The sequence below is a fragment of the Lutra lutra genome, chromosome 9 (assembly GCF_902655055.1).
Source record: "Lutra lutra chromosome 9, mLutLut1.2, whole genome shotgun sequence".
NCBI lineage: Eukaryota > Metazoa > Chordata > Mammalia > Carnivora > Mustelidae > Lutra > Lutra lutra.
In genome coordinates, this window is record NC_062286.1 from 74550557 (window position 1) to 74566094 (window position 15538).

The following is a 15538-nucleotide window of genomic DNA, read 5'->3' on the forward strand; positions in this document are numbered from 1 at the left end:
GCCTCTTTGGAGAACAGTGTGGAGATTCCTCAAGAAATTAGAAATAGAACTTCCCTATGACCCTGCAATTGCACCACTGGGTGTATTTTTAATTATTTTTTAAATTTTTTATAAACATATACTGTATTTTTATCCCCAGGGGTAAAGGTCTGTAGTGGTGATAACGGACATCCCTGCCGTGTTCCTGACCTTAGTGGAAAAGCTTTCAGTTTTTCTCCATTGAGAATGATATTTTCGGTGGGTTTTTCATAGATGCCTTTGATAATATTGAGGTATGTGCCCTCTATCCCTACACTTTGAAGAGTTTTGATCAGGAAGGGATGCTGTACTTTGTCAAATGCTTTTTCAGCATGTATGGAGAGTATCATATGGTTCTTGTTCTTTCTTTTATTAATGTGTTGTATCACATTGATTGATTCACGGATGTTGAACCAACCTTGCAGCCCTGGAATAAATCCCACTTGGTCGCGGTGAATAATCCTTTTAATGTACTGTTGAATCCTATTGGCTAGTATTTTGGTGAGAATTTTTGCATCTGTGTTCATCAAGGATATTGGTCTGTCGTTCTCTTTTTTTGATGGGATCCTTGTCTGGTTTTGGGATCAAGGTGATGCTGGCCTCATAAAATGAGTTTGGAGGTTTTCCTTCCATTTCTATTTTTTGGAACAGTTTCAGGAGAATAGGAATTAGTTCTTCTTTAAATGTTTGGTAGAATTCCCCCGGGAAGCCGTCTGGCCCTGGGCTTTTGTTTGTTTGGAGATATTTGATGACTGTTTTCAATCTCCTTACTGGCTATGGGTCTGTTGAGGCTTTCTATTTCTTCCTGGTTCAGTTGTGGTAGTTTATATGTCTCTAGGAATGCATCCATTTCTTCCAGATTGTCAAATTTGTTGGCGTAGAGTTGCTCATAGTATGTTTTTATAATTGTCTGTATTTCTTTGGTGTTAGTTGTGATCTCTCCTCTTTCATTCATGATTTTATTTATTTGGGTCCTTTCTCTTTTCGTTTTCATAAGTCTGGCCAGGGGCTTATCAATCTTATTAATTCTTTCAAAGAACCAGCTCCTACTTTCGTTGATTTGTTCTATTGTTTTTTTGGTTTCTATTTCATTGATTTCTGCTCTGATCTTTATGATTTCTCTTCTCCTGCTGGGTTTAGGGTTTCTTTCTTGTTCTTTCTCCAGCTCCTTTAGGTGTAGGGTTAGGTTGTGTACCTGAGACCTTTCTTGTTTCTTGAGAAAGGCTTGTACTGCTATATATTTTCCTCTCAGGACTGCCTTTGTTGTGTCCCACAGATTCTGAACCGTTGTGTTTTCATTATCATTTGTTTCCATGAATTTTTTCAATTCTTCTTTAATTTCCTGGTTGACCCATTCCTTCTTTAGAAGGATGCTGTTTAGTCTCCATGTATTTGGGTTCTTTCCAAACTTCCTCTTGTGATTGAGTTCTAGCTTCAGAGCATCGCTGTCTGAAAATACGCAGGGAATGATTCCAATCTTTTGATAACGGTTGAGACCTGATTTAGGATCGAGAATGTGATCTATTCTGGAGAATGTTCCATGTGCACTACAGAAGAATGTGTATTCTGTTGCTTTGGGATGAAATGTTCTGAATATAACTGTGATGTCCATCTGGTCCAGTGTGTCATTTAAGGCCTTGATTTCCTTGTTGATCTTTTGCTTGGACGATCTGTCCATTTCAGTGAGGGGAGTGTTAAAGTCCCCTACTATTATTGTATTATTGTCGATGTGTTTCTTTGATTTTGTTATTAATTGGTTTATATAGTTGGCTGCTCCCACGTTAGGGGCATAGATATTTAAAATTGTTAGATCTTCTTGTTGGACAGTTCCTTTGAGTATGATATAGTGTCCTTCCTCATCTCTTATTATAGTCTTTGGCTTAAAATCTAATTGATCTGATATAAGGATTGCCACTCCTGCTTTCTTCTGATGTCCATTAGCATGGTAAATTCTTTTCCACCCCCTCACTTTGAATCTGGAGGTGTCTTCGGGTTTAAGATGAGTTTCTTGTAGGCAACATATAGATGGGTTTTGGTTTTTTATCCATTCTGATACCCTGTGTCTTTTGATTGGGGCATTTAGCCCATTAACATTCAGGGTAACTATTGAGAGATATGAATTTAGTGCCATTGTATTGCCTGTAAGGTGACTGTTATTGTATATTGTCTCTGTTTCTTTCTGATCTACTACTTTTAGGGTCTCTCTTTGCTTAGAGGACCCCTTTCAATATTTCCTGTAGAGCTGGTTTGGTGTTTGCAAATTCTTTCAGTTTTTGTTTGTCCTGGAAGCTTTTAATCTCTCCTTCTATTTTCAATGATAGCCTAGCTGGATATAGTATTCTTGGCTTCATGTTTTTCTCATTTAGTACTCTGAATATATCATGCCAGCTCTTTCTGGCCTGCCGGGTCTCTGTGGATAAGTCTGCTGCCAATTTAATATTTTTACCATTGTATGTTAAGACTTCTTTTCCCGGGCTGCTTTCAGGATCTTCTCTTTGTCACTAAGACTTGTAAATTTTACTATTAGGTGACGGGGTGTGGACCTATTCTTATTGATTTTGAAGGGGGTTCTCTGAACCTCCTGGATTTTGATGCTTGTTCCCTTTGCCATATTGGGGAAATCCTCTCCAATAATTCTCTCCAATATACCTTCTGCTCCCCTCTCTGTTTCCTCTTCTTCTGGAATCCCAATTATTCTAATGTTGTTTCGTCTTATGGTGTCACTTATCTCTCGAATTCTGCCCTCGTGGTCCAGTAGCTGTTTGTCCCTCTTTTGCTCAGCTTCTCTATTCTCTGTCATTTGGTCTTCTCTATCGCTAATTCTTTCTTCTGCCTCATTTATCCTAGCAGTGAGAGCCTCCATTTTTGATTGCACCTCATTAATAGCTTTTTTGATTTCAACTTGGTTAGATTTTAGTTCTTTTATTTCTCCAGAAAGGGCTTTTATATCTCCCGAGAGGGTTTCTCTAATATCTTCCATGCCTTTTTCGAGCCCGGCTAGAACCTTGAGAATCGTCGTTCTGAACTCTAGATCTGACATATTACCAATGTCTGTATTGATTAGGTCCCTAGCCTTTGGTACTGCCTCTTGTTCTTTTTTTTTTGTGTGTGTGGTGAATTTTTCCGCCTTGTCATTTTGTCCAGATAAGAGTATATGAAGGAGCAAGTAAAATACTAAAAGGGTGGCAACAACCCCAGGAAAATATGCTTTAGCCAAATCAGAAGAGATCCCAAATCGTGAGGGGGGAGAAAGGGGATAAAAAGAGGTTCAGGAAAAAAATTTTTTTTAAAAGAAAACGAATGAAGAAAAATAAAAAAGAAAAAAAATATATTTATATATATATATTAGATAAACTAGTTAACAAACGTTAAAAAAGAAAAGGGTAAAAGTTAAAAAAATTTAGCAGAAGAAGAGAAAAAAAATTGAAAAAGAAAAAAAATCAAATTAACTGCAAGGCTAAAGAATCATGGGGAGAGAGCCATGAGTTCCGTGCTTTGCTTTCTCCTCTTCTGGAATTCCGATGCTCTTTTGGTATTGAAACTGCACTCCTTGGTAGGTGAACTTGGTCCTGGCTGGGTTTCTTGTTGATCTTCTGGGGGAGGGGCCTGTTGTAGTGATTATCAAGTGTCTTTGCCCCAGGCGGAGTTGCACCGCCCTTACCAGGGGCCGGGCTGAGTACTCAGCTCCGGTTTGCTTTCAGGAGCTTTTGTTCCCTGAATGCTTTCTGTAGTGTTCCGGAGGACTGGAATGAAGATGGCGGCCTCCCAGTCTCTGGCCTGGAGTAGCCGAGAGCTCGGGGCCCCACTCCTCAGTGCACCCTCAGAGAATAGCACCCAATTACTTCCTCCCGTCTCCCTGGCCTCCAGCCGTGCTCTGAGCTCACCGAGCCTGTGACCGGTTCAAGGTAACCATGAGCTGAGAGCTCACTCCTCGGCTCTGTCTCTGCAGCCAGCTTCCCCATTCTAATACTTGCAAGCTCTGTGACACTCATACACCCCCGATCCTTCTGTGACCCTGCGGGACTTGAGGTCACGCTGACCTCGCGTGGGCTTCCCCCCCCCCCCCCCCGGTTTAGCCTCTGGAGCGATGTCCCTCAGCGGAACAGACTTTTAAAAGTCCTGATTTTGTGCTCCGTTGCTCTGCCGCTTGCTGGGAGCCGGCCCCTCCCCCCGCGGTCTATCTTTCCATCACTTTGGATTCAGTTCTCGCCAGTCCTACCTTTCAGAAAGTGGTTGTTTCTAGAATTGCTGTTCTTCTTCTCTTCGATCTCCCGTTGGATTTGTAGGTGTTTCCAATCTTTAGATAAGCTATCTAGCTGATCTCCTGCTACCTGAAGTAGTCTCAGCCTGCTACTTCTCTGCCATCTTCCAAGATTGCATTTTTGATGGCTGCACAGTATTCCATTGTATATATATACCACATCTTCTTTATCTAGTCATCTGTTGAAGGACATCTAGGTTCTTTCCATAGTTTGGCTATTGTAGACATTGCTGCTATAAACTTTTGGGTGCATGTGCCCCTTCAGGTCACTATGTTTGTATATTTAGGATAAATACCCAATAGTGCCATTGCTGGGGCGTAGGATAGCTCTATTTTCAATTTTTTTTGAGGAAATTCCATGCTGTTTTCCAGAGTGTTTGCACCAGTTTGCATTCCCACCAACAGTGTAGGAGGGTTCCCCTTTCTCCGCATCCTCACCAGCATCTGTCATTTCCTGACTTGTTAATTTTAGCCATTCTGACTGGTGTGATGTTGTATCTCATTGTGGTTTTGATTTGTATTTCCCTGATGCCGAGTAATGTGGAGCACTTTTTCATGTGTCTGTTGGCCATCTGGATGTCTTCTTTGCAGAAATGTCTGTTCATGTCCTCTGCCCATTTCTTGATTCGATTATTTGTTTTTTGGGTGTTGAGGTTGCTGAGCCCTTTCTAGATTTTGGATACTAGCCCTTTGTCTGATATCTTCAAATTTGCAGAAGATATTTGCAAATATCTTCTCCAATTCTGTCAGTTGTCTTTTTGTTTTGTCAACTGTTTCCTTTGCTGTGCAAAAGCTTTTGATCTTGATGAAGTCCTAATACTTCAGTTTTGCCCTTGCTTCCCTTGCCTTTGGCAATGTTCCTAGGAAGAAGTTGCTGTGGCTGAGGTCGAAGAGGTTGCTGCCTGTGTTCCCCTCAAGGATTTTGATGGATTCCTTTCTCACATTGAGGTCCTTCATCCATTTGGAGTCTATTTTCATTTGTGGTGTAAGGAAATGGTCCAGTTTCATTTTTCTGCATGGGGCTGTCCAATTTTCCCAACAGCAGTTGTTGAAGAGACTGTCTTTTATCCATTGGACGTTCTTTCCTGCTTTGTTGAAGATTACTTGACCATAGAGTTCAGGGTCTATTTCTGGGCTCTCTATTCTGTTCCATTGATCTATGTGTCTGTTTTCATGCCAGTATCTTACTGTCTTGGTGATGACAGCTTTGTAATAGAGCTTGAAGTCTGGAATTGTGATGCCACCAGTTTTGGCTTTCTTTTTCAATATTCCTTTGGCTATTCAAGGTCTTTTCTGGTTTCATATAAATTTTAGATTTATTTGTTCCATTTCTTTGAACAAAATGAATGGTATTTTTTTTAAAGATTTTATTTATTTATTTGACAGAGAGAGATCACAAGTAGACGGAGAGGCAGGCAGAGAGAGGGAGAGAGAGGGAAGCAAGCTTCTTGCTGAGCAGAGAGCCCATTGCGGGACTCGATCCCAGGACCCTGAGATCATGACCTGAGCCGAAGGCAGCGGCTTAACCCACTGAGCCACCCAGGCGCCCCCAAAATGAATGGTATTTTGATAGGGATTGAGTTACTCGGGTAGATCGCTTTAGGTGGCATAGCATTTTCACAATATTTGTTTTTCCAATCCATGAGCACGGGACATTTTTCCATTTCTTTGTCTCAATTTCTATCATGAGTACTCTATAGTTTTCTGTGTATAGGTTACTTGCCTCTTTGGTTAAGTTTATTCCTAGGTATCTTATGGTTTTGTGTGCAACTGTAAATGAGATTGACTCCTTAATGTTTCTTTCTTCTGTCCTGTTGTTGGTGTAAAGACATGCAACTGATTTCTGCGCATGGATTTTATATCCTGACACTTAACTGAATTCTTGTACAAGGTCTAGCAGATTTGGAGTGGAGCCATTTGGGTTTTCCACATATAGTATCATATCATCTGCGAAGAGTGATAGTCAACTTCTTCTTGGGATTTGGATGCCTTTAATTTCTTTTTGTTGCCTGATTGCTAAGGCTAGGACTTCTAGTACTATGTTGAATAGCAGTGATGATAATGGACATCCCTGCCGTGTTCCTGGCCTTAGCGGAAAAGCTCTCAGTTTTTCTCCATTGAGAATGATATTCACGGTGGATTTTTTGTAGATGGCTTTGATGATATTGAGGTATGTGCCCTCTATCCCTACACTTTGAAGAATTTTGATCAGGAAGGGATGCTGTACTTTGTCAAATGCTTTTTCAACATCTATTGAGAGTAACTATGGTTCTTGTTCTTTCTTTTATTAATGCACTGTATCACATTGATTGATTTGCGGATGTCTAACCAACCTTGCAGCCCTGGAATAAATCCAGCTTGGTCATGGTGAATAATCCTTTTAATATACTGTTGGATCCTATTGGCTAGTATTTTGGTGAGAATTTCTGCATCTGTGTTCATCAAGGATATTGGTTTGTAATTCTCTTTTTTGATGGGATCTTTTTCTGGTTTTGGGATCAAGGTAATACTGGCCTCATAAAATGAGTTTGGAAGTTTTCCTTCCATTTCTATTTTTTGGAACAGTTTCAGGAGAATAGGAATTAATTCTTCTTTAAATGATTGGTAGAATTCTGCTGGGAAGCCGTCTAGCCTTGGGCTCTTGTTTGTTGGGAGATTTTTGATGACTGCTTCAATCTCCTTAATGGTTATAGGTCTGCTCAGGTTTTCTTTTTCTTCCTGGTTCAGTTGTGGTAGTTTATATGTCTCTAGGAATGCATCGATTTCTTCCAGATTGTCAAATTTGCTGGTGTATATTTGCTCATAATATGTTCTTATAATTGTTTGTATTTCTTTGGCGTTGGTTGTGACCTCTCCTCTTTCATTCATGATTTAATTTATTTGGGCTCTTTCTCTTTTCTTTTTCATAAGTCTGGCCAGGAGTTTATCAATCTTATTAATTCTTTTTTTTTTTTTTAGAGGTTTTATTTATTTATTTGACAGACAGAGATCACAAGTAGCCAGAGAGGCAGGCAGAGAGAGAGGAAGGGAAAGCAGGTTCCCTGCTGAGCAGAGAGCCCAATGGGGGGTTCAATCCCAGGATCCTGGGATTATGACCTGAGCTGAAGGCAGAGGCTTTAACCCACTGAGCCACCCAAGTGCCCCAATCTTATTAATTCCTTCAAGGAACCAAGTCCTAGTTTCATTGTTTTGTTCTATTGTTTTGTTCTATCGTTTTGTTTGTTTGTTTGTTTGTTTGTTTCTATTTCATTGACTTATGCTCTGATATTTATTATTTCTCTTCTCCTGTTGGCTTTAGGCTTTCTTTGTTGTTCTTTCTCCAGCTTCTTTAGGTGTATGGGTTGGTGGTGTATTTGAGAACTTTCTTGTTTCTTGGGAAAGGCTTGTACTGCTATATATTTTCTTCTCAGGACTGCCTTTGCTGTGTCCCACAGATTTCGAAGTGTTGTGTTTTCATTATCATTTGTTTCCGTGGATTTTTTCAATTCTTCTTTAATTTTCTGGTTAACTCATTCATTCTTTAATGGATGCTCTTTCATCTCCATGTATTTGGGTTCTTTCCAAATTTCCTCTTGAGATTGAGTTTTAGCTTCAGAACATTGTGTTCTGAAAATATGCAGGAAATGATCCCAGTCTTTTGATACCAGTTGAGACCTGATTTATGATCCAGGATGTGATCTATTCTGGAGAATATTCCATGTGCACTAGAGAAGAATGTGTATTCTGTTGCTTTGGGATGTAATGTTCTGAATATGTCTGTGATGTCCATCTGATCCAGTTTGTCATTTAAGGCCTTTATTTCCTTGTTGATCTTTTGCTTGGATGATCTATCCATTAAAGTGAGGGGAGTGTTAACGTCCCCTTCTATTATTGTATTATTGTTGATGTGTTTCTTTGATTTTGTTATTAATTGGTTTATATAGTTGGCTGCTCCCATGTTAGGGGCATAGGTTTTTAAAATTGTTAGATATTCAGGGAACCTGGGCGGCTCAGTGGGTTAAGCCTCTTCCTTCGGCTCAGGTCATGATCTCAGAGCCCTGGGATCCAGCCCCACACCAGGCACTCTCCTCAGCAGGGAGCCTACTTCCCCCTCTCTGTCTGCCTGCCTCTCTGCCTACTTGTGATTTCTCTGTCAAATAAATAAAAAAATTTTCTAAAATTGTTAGATCTTCTTGTTGGACAGACCCTTTGAATACGATATAGCGTCCTTCCTCATCTCTTATTATACTCTTTGGCTTAAAATCTAATGGATCTGATATAAGGATTGACACACCAGCTTTCCTTTGATGTCCATTAGCATGGTAAATTGTTTTCCACCCCCTCACCTTAAATCTGGAGGTGACTTTGGGTCTAAAATGACTTTCTTGTAGACAGCATATTGATGGCTTTTGTTTTTTATCCATTCTGATACCCTGTGTCTTTTGATTGGGGGCATTTAGCCATTTACATTCAGGGTAACTATTGAGAGATATGAGTTTAGTGCCATTGTATTGCCTGTAAGGTGACTGTTACAGTATATTGTCTCTGTTCCTTTCTGATCTACTAATTTTAGGGTCTCTCTTTGCTTAGAGGACCCCTTTCAATATTTCCTGTAGAGCTGGTTTGGTGTTTACAAATTCTTTTAGTTTTTGTTTGTCCTGGAAGCTTTTTTTCTCTCCTCCTATTTTCAATGATAGCCTAGCTGGATATAGCATTCTTGGCTGCAAGATTTTCTCATTTAGTGCTCTGAATATATCATGCTAGTTCTTTCTGGCCTGCCAGGTCTCTGTGGATAAGTCCACTGCCAATCTAATATTTTTACCATTATAAGTTACAGACTTCTTGTCCCGGGCTGCCTTCAGGATTTTTTCTTTGTCACTAAGACTTGTAAATTTTACTATCAGATGATGGGGTGTGGACCTATTGTTATTGATTTTCATAGGGGTTCTCTGTGCCTCTTGGATTTTGATTTTGATGCTTGTTCCCTTTGCCATATTAGGGAAATTCTCTACAATAATTCTCTCTGATATACCTTCTGCTCCTCTCTCTCTTCTCCTTCTGGAATTTGAATTATTCTAATGTTGTTTCATCTTATGGTATCACTTATCTCTTGAAGTCTCCCCTCATGGTCCAGTAGTTGTTTCTCTCTCTTTTGCTCAGCTTCTTTATTCTCTGTCATTTGGTCTTTATCACTAATTCTCTCTTTTGCATCATTTACCCTAGCAGTAAGAGCCTCCGTTTTTCATTACATCTCATTAATAGCTTTTTCGATTTCAGCTTGGTTAGATTTTAGTTCTTTTATCTCCCCAGAAAGGGCTTTGATTTCTCCAGACAGGGTTTCTCTATTATCTAGCACCTTGAGAATCATCATTCTGAACTCTAGATCTGACATATTGCCAATGTCTGTATTGATTAGGTCCCTAGCCTTTGGTACTGCCTCTTTTTTTTTTTTTTTTTTTTTTTTTTGTGGTGAGTTTTCCTGCCTTGTCATTTTATCCAGATAAGAGTATATGAAGGAGAGAGTAAAATATTAGAAAGGTGGCAAAGACCCCAGGAAAATGTTCTTTAACCAAATCAGAAGAGGCCCCAAATCTTGGGGGGAAGAAAGGGGGTAAAAAGAAGTTCAGGGAAAACAAAAGAAAAAATATAAAAAGGAAAATATATATATTAGACTGGTGAAGAGAACAGAGTCACAGTGTCACCAACTTAATTTTGGGAGTCTTTTGGTTTCTTAGAAGAAACTACCTTCCAAAATTTTATAGAATGAATATATATATATATATATATATATATAGATAGATATAGATATAGATATAGATATACACACAAACAGACACACACACAAAATACACAAAATAAGGATAAACACGTTGAAGGAATGGAATATGACAATAAAGATGAAATTTTAAAAAAAAATTCTAAAATAGGAGTGGATAAGATAAGTTGGTTGGAAGTATAAAGGAACAAAAGGGGAGAGAATTTACTCAGGCTGGAGACTAGAGCAAAGCCCTGTGCCTGATTTATGGTATATTTTGATCTATTAGAAGAAGTCGTATCCCAGTTTTTTTTACAAGAGAAAACCTTATGTGTATAAAAAAAATCAAGTTAGATACAATGAAGGATAAAATATGACTATATTAATGAAGGTTCAAAAATATTGTTTATGAAAGGTATTGCTAAACTAGTTAAAAATGGTAAAAGAGAAAGATTAAAAAGTTTAAAAAATTAGCATAAGAAAAAAATAAAATAAAAAAATTAAATTAGCTTTGCAAGACTAAAGAATCATGGGGAGAAAGCCATGAATTCTGTGCTTTGCTTTCTTTCTCCTCCTCTGGAATTCCACCATTCTCCTTGGTAAGTGACCTTGGTCTTGGCTGGATTTATTGCTGATCTTCTGGGGGAGGGACCTATCGTAGTGATTCTCAAGTGTCTCTGCCCAAGGCAGAATTTCACCGCCCTTACCAGGGGCTGGGCTAAGTAATCCACTCGGGTTCACTTTCAGGAGCCTTTGTTCCCTGAATGCTTTCCATAGAGTTCTGGAGGACGGGAATGAAAATGGCTGTCTCCCATTCTCTGGCCCAGAGCAGCCGAGAGCTTGGGGCCCCACTCCTCAGTGCACCCTCGTAGGAAAGCACTCAATCACTCCTGTCTCCCTGGCCTCTGGCCATGTTCTGAGCTCACCCAGCCTGTGGCCAAGCTTCTCTGTCTCTGGCACACAGCCCTGTCTGGAGTCTCCAAACCCAGCAGATCCCTGCACTCTTCCAGGGGGGTCTCCTCGGATCTTGTGGGATCCCCACTCAAAGAGCAGTGGCCTGACTCTCCCATGGATTACAGTTTAAGGTAACACAGAGTTAAGAGCTCACTCCTCGGCTCTGTCTCTGTAGCTGGCTTCACCGCTCTAACACCTGCAAGCTCTGTGACACTCAGACACTCCCGATCCTTCTGTGATCCCACAGGACCTGAGAACACGCTGTCCCAGCATGGGTTTCACCCCGACTTAGCCTCTGGAGTGATGTCCCTCAGTAGAGCAGCCTTTAAAAAGTTCTGATTTTGTGCTCCATTGCTCAGCTGCTTGCTGGTAGCCAGCCCCTCCCCCTGCGGTCTATCTTCCCGTAGCTTTGGATTCACTTCTCCACAGGTCCTGCCTTCCAGAAAGTGGTTGATTTTCTGCTTCTAGAATTGCTGATCTTCTTCTCTTTGATCTCCTATTGGATTTGAACGTGTTTGGAATGGTTTGATAAACTAGCTCATCTCCTGCTACCTAATGTCATCTCAGCCTGCTACTCCTCCGCCATCTTGACTCCTCCTCCTCCATTCATTTTCAGAAAATCTAGCACCTGGTTCTAAATTAAGGAGTATATCTTACCTAATATTAAACCTAATAGTGGCATTTTGTGTAATGGGGGAAGAGGTGAGGTCATGAGCACATTTTCACAGGCTTCTCACCTATGAAACTTCGTCTCTCTCCAGCCTTTGTACATCGTCCTTCTATGCAAGTTGTATTTACTATATAGAGAGCTTCCATGATTCTTGACTTCTCTGACATTATCATTCAAAGATAATTTTTTGAATTTATAAAAGGTCCTATGATACTTACTAATGGCCTTACATTTTTGTAATGTTGATGTGTTACCAGGATTCACCACTGAAATGTTAATACTGTTCTGATGTTCAAAAGAAAATATATCTAAAGCAGATGACATTGTGATTGAAATGCACAGCTGCAAAGACATCTGCTTGAGTAAATTTAGAAAAATGATTAGGTTTTTTTTCCCCTGAAAGCATTTCTTTGTTATCAAGTGTCCATCAGACATATCAAAATGGCTAGCATATTTTTGAAAACTTTTCCAAGTCTGTCCTGAAGTGGAATTCTCATATAAAATGATTTATAATCAGGCTTAAAGTATTAAATCTCCTCATTTAACAGATATTTGGAAAGAAAAGACTATTTGGAAATCTTTCTGGAGGAGAAAAACATGTTTTTGATGTCTACAGTAATATAGCATCTGGAAAACGAGGACATCGGGTTTCTTGTTTCTTAGGTGTTGAGTTTGGCATTTCATTCTTAGGGAGGGGCATCCTTTTTTTCTTAGGAATTTTAGATAGATGAGGATTCTCAGGGGCACAGCATACACATTGAATGAATTCAAAATTTTAGGGTAAGAGTTGATATAAAAATTTAATTTATTAGATCATTGCTTTCCTTTTTAAGAAAATAAGAATGCAAAGATCAATAAAAATAGACTATGTCACAGAAGTTCACTGGGGCTGGCTCTCTGTGGCAATATCCAAATGAAGATCCACAGTGCATCTAGCATACAAAAAGATCTTACTTCTGAGGACAGGCACAATGAGCTTATCTGATAAGAAAATGTGCATCAAAAAGTTGAATTTTCACACATATTAAAATTAATAGAATAATCATGACAACTAGGACTGATGTGCAAGCACAGGATAATTTAGTCAACCTGAAGAAACCCCAAATCCTTCCAAACTGAAAAACTCTGATGAGTGACAATTAGAAAGTAAAATACCTTAACCTTTAGATTATCTGGAAACTAAGAACTGGCAGTTCTAAACATTCCAATATGGATGTTCAAAAGGTAAACAAATGATCTCTGATAGCAGAGACTGAATTTGGGGTCAAGAAATGGTTAAAATTAGATGGGGAAGATCTACCAGGCATTTCTCCTTTGTGTCTGGTAGCAAGACCCATGTAAGAGGAGTTGAAGGGAATCACAGTGGATGGGTGGGGCAGATTGTGGTTTCATCAACAGTGAATAAGCTCTTTAAGAAGACAGGGAGGTCTCTTTATATTTTAGAAAGATTTCTGAGGGAAGAAGGGTAGAATTTTAACATTTGGATTCATAACACATTAGTTAAATTGAAAACATTGTACTAAACAACATCCCTTAATAATGCTCATGGAGATATTAATGAAGAAATGAATGACTTTGTTTATTCCACAAATAGTGATTGACTGCTGACCCTGACCCTGGGCTGGGTATAAGCCCAACAATGAGGAATGGTAGAATTGTTTGATAAGTATTTAACATCAATAACGGCAGGACTTGCAGTTTTCACGTGGCCCTTGAAACAACAATTTTCTGCAAAATAGAAAAGAATGGGAATTAGAAAACTATGGTCATCACAGTTTAATGGTATGACTTGTTCCGTAAATATGTGTTGGTTTGAATATATGTAAATTGGATACAAAAACAAAACAAAACAAAAATCTGAAATTCTCCTGCAGACAACATCAAGAATTGATAAGTGTTTCTCTCATTCTTTGGGACCTTTTGGTCTCTCCTATCCATCACTCAGTCCTGGTTTCTTAGACTCTGTCTTCCTGAAGACGTGAATTCAATTTTCTGTCATCAGGAAAACATGATCCTTTCTGGTATGTGATGTATGGGGGGAATTATAAAGCTCTAAAGCCCTGCACTCTTCCCTGGTTAGAATCGTGAAACACATACCCAGTTCAGATCAGGTTCCCCATTTGTTACTAAGAAAGGGTCTTAGCCAGCTGGGGCTCTCACATTCTCTTCCTTTTAAAAAAAATGCACACCCAGTGGGGCCTGGGTGACTCAGTCCATTAAGCACGTGCCTTCAGCTCAAGTCCTGATCCCAGGGTCCTTGGGTGATAATCAGCCTAGAGACAAGATGGGGTTCCCTGCTCAGCCGGGAGACTGCTTCTCCTTCTCCCTCTGCCCCTATCCCTCTCCCTCTACCCATCCCTCCCCCTGCTCTCACTCTCTCTTTCAAATAAATAAGCTAAAAACAAAAACAAAAGCAAACAAAAACCCAACTCTGCCCCAAATCATCTAAAAGTACACGCTATGTTTTCTACTGGAAACACCCACCTAGGACATCACAAAGCATTCTTTTGAGTATCATTATGGATTCTTGAGTGTTTATTTATTCAAGGTCTTATAATCAATATCAGTCATTCTGATCTTGCTTGACAGTCACACTGGGTTGTCTCCAGCATCTGGTGGTATTCATTTTCCAGGGCTGCTACAACAAAGTACCACAAACGAGGTGGCTTAAAATAACAGACATTTATTTTCTGATTTCTTAAGTTCAGAAGTCTAAAATCAAGGTGTTGGTGCTCCCTCTGGACAATCCCCTGACAGAATCCTTCCTTGTTTCTTCTAGCTTCTAGTGGCTCCAGGGATCACTTGGCTTATGGCTACATGACTCCAATCTCTGCCTCCATTTTTACATGGCCTTCTCTGTGTCTTCTCCTCTTCTGTCTCTTATAAATAGAAGACAGCCATTAGATTTAGGGACCACCCAGATCATCGAAGATGATTTCCTTTTTCTAAGAAATAGTCACAATCCCATGTTCCTTGGATTCGGATATGGACATTTCTATCATCCAGGCGTGCAAACACATTTCTTCTAGTTGTTAGAGCCTTTCTATTTTTAGAGTTGTCAAAATAGCATAGGTAGAACTAGCTCTTATTCCATTTTCTGTAATAAACTTTTAGCAAGTGCTTCTGGAGGTCAAATATTATGCTAATTATGAGAATACAAAGCTATGTCACATCTCTTGGGTTTCTCCCCAAGTTACAGGTTCCCTTGAATGAGAAAAATGGTGCTCCAAGTGGACGGAAAGCCCATGATTTTAAAGAGCCAGCTTAAGTACTCGCTCAAATGTCCACATTTGGTGCATCAGAGGATGGAGAGGCCAGTGAATAATCCTACAGATCTCTTGTAAGAAATCTCCAGGCCATTTTCCTTTTCAAAGTTTTGCTCCAGGTTTCAGGCACCTAATCTGCAAAAGCATACCAGCCTGAGAGTCAGGTCCCTCAGGTTCTATTTCTGGTTCTGCTACTGGATTGCTGTGGGACCTTGCACACCACAGAGAAGGTGGGTGCACTTCCTACAAAGCAAGAGACAAGAGCCTGAGGAGCCCTCTAGGTAAGGCTACCTCATACCCCAGTGAAGCTGGATCCCAGGAACCAAGGGTACCCGCTGGACTCCTCACGCAGAGTCTAGGGATGCTCTTCCTGCTGCCAAAGCCACTGATGTTCGTGTGAAGCTATAGCTCTGATTTTAGTTTGGTCAAAGGGACTCGGACTTGCTCCTTTGTGTGAATCTAGAAGTCAAAAGGAAAAATAGTTTGCATTTTAAAGCCTTGACTTTTTCTTACTGAGATGTTCTTGTGGTTCACGTTGCACTAGAGGAAAATGGGCTGGTGGCCCAGAGCAAGGAGTGAAGGGTTGGGAGCTCTGGGCCTCTTCCTGGAGGGGGCAGGAGGGGGCTGTCCAGCCT

At 40.0% G+C, this 15538-nt stretch overlaps 1 protein-coding gene across 1 annotated transcript in view; it reads left to right on the forward strand.

The window, feature by feature from the left end:
• LYG2 (lysozyme g2) overlaps window positions 1-15538 on the forward strand; it is a 162164-nt gene that overhangs the window by 24357 nt on the left and 122269 nt on the right. The window lies entirely within an intron of this gene.